Source organism: Halichoerus grypus, chromosome 10 (assembly GCF_964656455.1).
Source record: "Halichoerus grypus chromosome 10, mHalGry1.hap1.1, whole genome shotgun sequence".
Lineage (NCBI taxonomy): Eukaryota > Metazoa > Chordata > Mammalia > Carnivora > Phocidae > Halichoerus > Halichoerus grypus.
This window is the reverse complement of record NC_135721.1, coordinates 90,039,401-90,046,271: the sequence shown is the minus strand read 5'-3', so window position 1 is coordinate 90,046,271 and position 6,871 is coordinate 90,039,401. Positions and strand designations below refer to the sequence as shown.

The 6,871-nt window shown below is 51.9% G+C and overlaps 1 long non-coding RNA gene across 1 annotated transcript; it reads right to left on the bottom strand.

The window, feature by feature from the left end:
* Positions 1-2,864: 2,864 nt before the first annotated feature.
* LOC118546929 (uncharacterized) lies at positions 2,865-6,843 on the bottom strand. The gene is made up of 2 exons (XR_004922841.2): positions 3,919-6,843; positions 2,865-3,802 (listed from the first exon to the last, which is right to left on the bottom strand). It is a non-coding gene; the product is annotated as an uncharacterized LOC118546929 (long non-coding RNA).
* Positions 6,844-6,871: the final 28 nt, after the last annotated feature.

Below are 6,871 nucleotides of genomic sequence, written 5' to 3'. Positions count from 1 at the left end.
AAGACAAAAAACCGTCTGGTGGCCTCACCACTCAGATAACCACCAATGACTCTAAAGAAGGAAAGTACCAGCAGAACATGAGGGTATCAGAAACAAACAAACAAAAAGAAAAAACAACAAAAAAGAACTTAAGAGGTACCGGCAGTCCATCAGCTAGCAACCCTCTCCAGGGGCACCCGGTTTTCGTTTCTGCCATACAAAACAGTCTCGCACGCGCCCTATACACTGAGACTCCTGAGGACACCACTCCCTGCTCTTCGAGGCCTTGTGACTCTCCGGCTGACCATCACCCGGAATGGTGTAGCAGCCCCAGCGGGCCTGCGTCCTCAGTGCACTGGGCCGCCATCAGACACCCGCATTGCCAAACTGGCGTCTGTAGGCTGGCCGGGGCTCAGGAGTCACCCCCGCCCCTCCCAGCGGGGCTGGTGCCACCGTGGCCAGCACAGGTGCCCCAGGGCCAGGCCCTGGGCCCAGCAGGGAAACAGTAGAGGACAGCAGCAAGGACCCAGAAGCCAGAGCCCCACTGCCAGGGCCTGGGCCGCGGCTCCGCAGAACTTCCGGCAACTTGTCACCCTCCCTGGGCCTCAGTTTCCTCTCTCCACAGTGACGGGACAGGGATGAAGTGAAGAAGCAGTCATAACATGCTGGGAAAGTACCTAGCACATAGTGAATGCTGGCAACACGCTCCCTCTCACTGTTACCATTTCTATCACTAACTAATGGAGCCCTGGGACCCGCTGTGCCCGAGACAGGCAGCGTGTAAGGCAAGGAAGCTCAGGATTTGGAAACAGCAGGGTGGTTCAGATGTCCCTTTGGCTTCTCAGCTGTGTGGCCAGGCAGCTGAGGACAGCACAGTGTTAGAACTGGATGGTTCCAGTCACCTGAGCCCCTGGGCACAAACACAAGCTGGGTCCAGGACAGGCACTCAGCCATGAAGCCAATGCCTCCCATCCCCCCCCCAGGGTCCCCTACCCAGCCCCTCAGAGCTCCACTCTGGAGCCAGTTCTGCCCTCCCAGGATCCTGGCCTGCACCGTGGGACTCTCCCTCTCCCACCTCGCTACTGACCCCCCAAGCCGCTGCATCCCCCTCACCTTCGGCCTCTCCTCCACGAGGCTGGGCCTCCCAGGATCCCAGCCCCCAGGGTGAAGGCCGTGGACTGGCAGAGGGCACTGGGTGCAAGAACAGAAAGTGGTCTTTTCCAGGATTAAATGCACTTGCTCAGGTCACAGGGTATAAAAATCTGAGCCCAGAATCCACCCAAACTGGCCTTCTGACCCCTCCGTGGAAACAAACAGATGTGCCAAGGAACATCAGATGTCAGATCTTGAAAGTACCCCAAAGGGGCCTGCCGGCTCTTCCTTCTGGACAAGGCTGTGGCCTTCAACTGTGTCCTCTAGAATGCCAGGACTCTGGAATGTTCCCAGAACCCAGTGTAGTGCCCCTGTGTTGCTGAGCAGGTGAATCTGCAAGTAGCCTCCTCTTCTGGGAAGAGCATTGTGGACGGTCCTGCTAACCTTAAAAATAAAAGCCACTTATCTTAACAGCAAAACTGAGTTTATTCAGGAATAGCAGAGAATTACAACTTGGGACATGCAAGCTACTGCAAGACCATAGACAAGTCCAATGAAGCAGAGGAGCATTATTTTATGAAGAAGAAGGAGGAAGTCAGGAGTGGTTATTTGGAACCAAAGTCTACTGGAGAGAAGCAAGAGTTCAGGGTGATGACAATTTCTCTCTCACTGGCTGACTTGTAGGGGTAGTAGATTTCTTGCAGGAGATGCAGTGAATATCTTTTCCCTACTGGGGCCTGTAACTGACGATTTTTTGCTGCTGAAGACTCTTCTGTTGGGGGTCTGTAACTGACAACTTTTCCTGTAATTGGTGTTGAGTGGTAGGGCTCCCCCTTCCAGACTCCCCACCCCACTTTAGTGAGGTTTCCTTTATTGATTTTCATAGTCCAGACCTCAGGTTGAGCCTCAGAGCTGGTGCCAAGCCCAGCACTGGAATAAGCATGCTGTGTGACCCTAGGGAAGTGACTTTCCCTCTCTGAACCCCAGTCTTCTCATCTGTAAAGTGGGGACACTGATACCCATCTTAAAGACAATACCCATCTTAAAGACAATACCCATCTTATGATGGCAATTCACAGAGCCAATTTGCTAATGTGCATGCAGGAAGTGATCAACAAACAGAAGCTCTTTTGATTATTTCCATCCACTCAACACACCAACCCCAGGCACTCTCAGACCTTTCCTGCCTCTGCCTGGCACCCCTGCTCTCCATAGCTCTGGATCAGCTGACCTCCCAGAGTGTAGGGAGGCCACTCGGCTTCCGGTCTGGCAGCCAAGGGCAAACAAACCTTTGCCATGTTTTTCAAGGGATGTGGCTTTTACGACCTTGTAAGTGCCAGGAGCCATTGTCTCCTTATCCTCCCACAGATTCTACGAGGTGCGTGTTGCATTGCCGCTGGTCTGTAGGTGATACACAGGCCTCGGAGGCTCCCTTCACACCTGCTGAGGTTGGACCCCCACAAACCACAAAGAGCCCAGCTTGTGCCTTTTGTGCACATGAGATTCTCAAGGCTCAGAGAGCCTGAAGTCATTTTTTTAGGACATTCTCCCTCCCTTAAGGAGGCCAGCAGCCAGGCTGGGAAGCCCACATAGCTAGGAACTGAGGATGGCCAACAAGCACATGAGCTTACAAGGGGATCCTTCCCCAGTTGAGCCCTCAAATGGGACTCGGCCCCAGTTGGCACCTGCATTGTAGCCTGGGGAAGCCCTGAAGCAGAGAACTCAGCTAAGCTGTGCCCAATCCTGACCCGCAATTATCGTGAGACAGTTAATGTGTGTTTCAAGCTGCAAAGTTTGTCGTTGTTTGTTTAAGATATTATTTATTTATTTGACAGAGAGAGAGATCACGAACACAAGCAAGGGGAGTGGGAGACGGTGCTAAGCAGGGAACCCGACACGGGGCTCGATCCCAGGACCCTGGGATCATGACCTGAGCCGAAGGCAGACTCCTAATGACTGAGCCACCCAGGTGTCCCTGTCGTTGTTTGTTTTAGATAACTAACCCAATAACTAGAGGCATGTCATAGGATTTTGCTTGCAAACTGCAAAGGGAGCCACAATGGAGGTAACAAGCCACGCACCCTAAGAGCAGGGTGCACACTGTCTGTGCCGAGATGTATCCTCTGCAGTAAATTCAATGTGTTTGAATTGGCCGTGAGGCTGCCAGCTGTGTCCCACATGGCAGGAAGGACGACTCAGAGAGTCGGGGAAACCCGGCCACCCAGGGGCCATGCCACCTAAGCTCCCCCTCCCTCTTTTTATCCCAATGGGAGGCAAGGAAGAGCTCCCAAGAGATCCTGGGAGAGAGGGACCCAAACCTAGGTCCTCCACCAATGTCTGTACTTCCTCACATTAGACAGACACACACTTCCTGCCCACCCAGCCAAAGATCTGAAGCTCCCCAGCTGTGCAGGCTGGGCCTGAGAAGTCCTGGCTCAGAGGTTCTAGCAAAACTAGATTCCACTTCTGCTTCATGCCCAGCAGAGGGATGGATCTGGGGCCGTGGCCACATCTGCTTGGAAGGAAGAGCACACGGCCTGGCTTTCACCAAGTCAGGCTTCCCTGGCCGGCCCCATGTCGCTCCCACATCCATTCACCCCAGGGAACTCATGTACGAGCTCTGCTTATGAGCAGTTGGTGGGCAAAGCTGTGTTCTTCACATGGCGGGATGATGTGTGACCAAGGCCAGCAGTGGATGTCATATGGAGGCCAGAGGACGTCATGTGTACCACTGAGACAAGAAGACAGGAGAGGGGACAAAATGGGTTCAATCAGTGCTTCCCAGACTTTAGGCGCCAAAAATTCTCCTTGAGAGCTTGTAAAAACAGATTCCTGGGCCCCACTCACAGGGAATCTGATTCAGAAGGTCTGGGGTGGGGCCTGAGCATCTGCATTTCCCTCAGGTTCCCAGGGACTCCAGTTCCAGGGACCACACTTCCAGCAGCAAGGAGCGGAAGGATGGATGAATGATGAATCACCCCTGCGTCAGTTCTGGCAGGCCTTGGATGGGACAGAAATAGTGCAGGTAACACACAAACGGCCACACACAAGCACGTGCGCACAGAGACACATCTGTACAAAAGCCTCTCATCCAGACTCACAGAAACACTCACGGACACACACATATGAACATACAGACACATAAGCACAGAGACACAGGCATACGAATGATACACACTTACACACACAAACAGACACCTGTAGGCACAGACAGGTACACAAATGGATCAGTCAGGGTTCTCCAGAGAAAGAGAACCAATAGGGTGTGTGTGGGGCTGGGGGTCGTGTCCATGTGTGTAAAGAGATTTATTATAAGGAATTGGCCCATATGATTATGGAGGCTGGAAAATGCAGACCCAGAAAAGCTGGTGGTATAAGTTCCAGTCGAAATCTGAGTCCTAAGGCAGGAGAAGAAGACTAACGCCCCAGCTTGAAGACAGTCACACAAATAGAAAATTCTTTCTTCCTCAGCCTTCCTTCCTACTCAAGCCTTCAACTGTTTAGACAAGGCCCACCACATTGTGGAGGGCAATCTGCTTTACTCAGTCTACCAGTTCAAAAGCTAATCACATCCAGAAACACCCTCACAGGCACATGCAGAAATAATGTTCAACTAAATATCTGGGCCAATATCTGTGACCCAGTCGACACATAAAGTTAACCATCACAACATATACACACAAGCACACACTCAAACAGACTTATACACAAATGCACATAAGCACATGCATACTGTCCTTTTGTGCACAATCAGAACAACACACTTATGTGCATTCCTACTCCAACATATGCAAAAACTGAAACAAAGGCAGGCTCGTGGATACACACACATACAGACAGTGAATAAACGCATACATACACATTTACACACATGCACAAATACACAGGCACAATTTTCCCCCAGACAACCCTGAAATGATGCTGCTGTAAAACAGCTCCTTCCTGCTGTGGCACTTTGTGATTTAACAGGACCCCCTTGTGCTTTGCCTGAGGCACCAGGCTGGTGACCATCACCCACATTCACAGACAACAGGGCCGAGGCCCAGAGAAGATGCAGTAAACGGAGCAAGTCTTCCAACCGCTCTGAGCTTCCCCCCGTGCTTCTGAAAGGGAGAATAACCCACAACACTACCAATAAGCACTTGTGGTAACCTGGCACTTGAGCTGAGCAAAGACACCGATGCCATGACACCCGCCTCTCCTCTAGCCCGGTCCCCTGCTGGGGGTGAACACTGAACGTGGCACGTGTGGTCAGGGCACAGAGCCTGGCGAGGAGATGCCGCCCTGGGGCCCTTGTGGCGTGGCCACTGACAACCAGAGGGTGAGTGTCCGGGACCAACACAGCAGGCCCAGCAGAACGTGAGGGCGCGTACAGCAGCCCCTACTTACTGAATGCTACCAGCTATGCACTGTACCAAACGTGCTTTGCTAATTTCAGTTCTCATGACAGATCTCTGAGTAGCCAGGAACCTGGGAGGTCCCAAGAGTTTACGTGGCTTGTCTGAGTCACACAAACCCAGATCTCCTTGCCCGAAAGCCGCTATGCCCCAGCAGGACCCATCTGGGTAAGGCTCAGGCGTCTCCTTCCTCCTGCCAGGGTAGTCCTGAAGTCTGCGGGGGGTGCCCCTGCAGCTAAGACCATACAATGTGCTCTATCCCAGCCCTGAGCATTTACACTGAGGAAGTCCCCAAACCCTCACCACAACCATCAGGGGGAACTGAGGCACAGAGAGGCCGTCCCTCACCCAAGGTCACCCAGGTGTTAAAAGGTAGAGCCAAATTCAAACAAATTCAAGCCATGAGCTCCAGAGACCCCACTCTAACCGCTGGCCTGGGCATGTAAAGGGAAGCAAACCTCTGGGTCACTGTCTGTTCTGGAACACCTCTGTTCTTTCTTCACATTTGCCAGTGTGGAGCCAAAGCTGGGAAGTGATCACTTAGCCAGCAAACACTGCTGTCTGCCAATTTCCAGGTGCAGAAATCACCCAGAGGGAGCATGTTTCCTGGCGATGTCCATTCTCTGAAATTGCAGTGTGCACCCGATTTTCCTGCCCACTTCCTAAGGGGAGATGCCCACTCACACAAACAGAGGACAGTCTCCTTCAGGGGGCCACTCAGAACGCTGGAATCATAGGCCTGAGAAGCGTGTCCTTTGGAGAAGGAAACCCAGATGATTCTGCTTTTGAAAATCCCTGCTGATTTTTTTTTTAAGATTTTATTTACTTATTTACTTATTTATTTATTTACTTACTTATTTGAGAGAGAGTGAGCGAGACAAAGAGGGCGGGGAGGGGCAGAGGGAGAAGGAGAAGCAGACTTCCCGCCGAGCAGGGAGCCCTATGCAAGCTCATCCCAGGATGGGGGATCATGACACCAGGCGAAGGCAGACTCTTTTTTGTTGTTGTTGTTCAGTTAGCCACTGTATAGTACATAATTAGTTTTTTTATGTAGTGTTCAATGATTCATTAGTTAAGTGTAACACCCAATGCTCATCACAGCAGGAAGGCAGACTCTTATCCGATTGAGCCACACAGGCGCCTCCCTGCTAATTTTTTTAATGCAATGTCTCTTCCATGTATATTTCGAGGGTAGAAAATCGCAAAGGTTTTGTTATAGCTCTTATTTCTGCCTCCTCCCCTTGCAAATAATCGCTGTTTGGAAACTTTTATAAAGGAAGCGGTTGACTTTGTAGCCCATAAGTACACAGGTGGGGAGCTTCTGGTCAAAATGATTCAGCAAGAAACCATCGCCGCCCCCCGCCTCCCCACCCGAGGCAGGCAGCCCCCACCCCCGCCCCGGG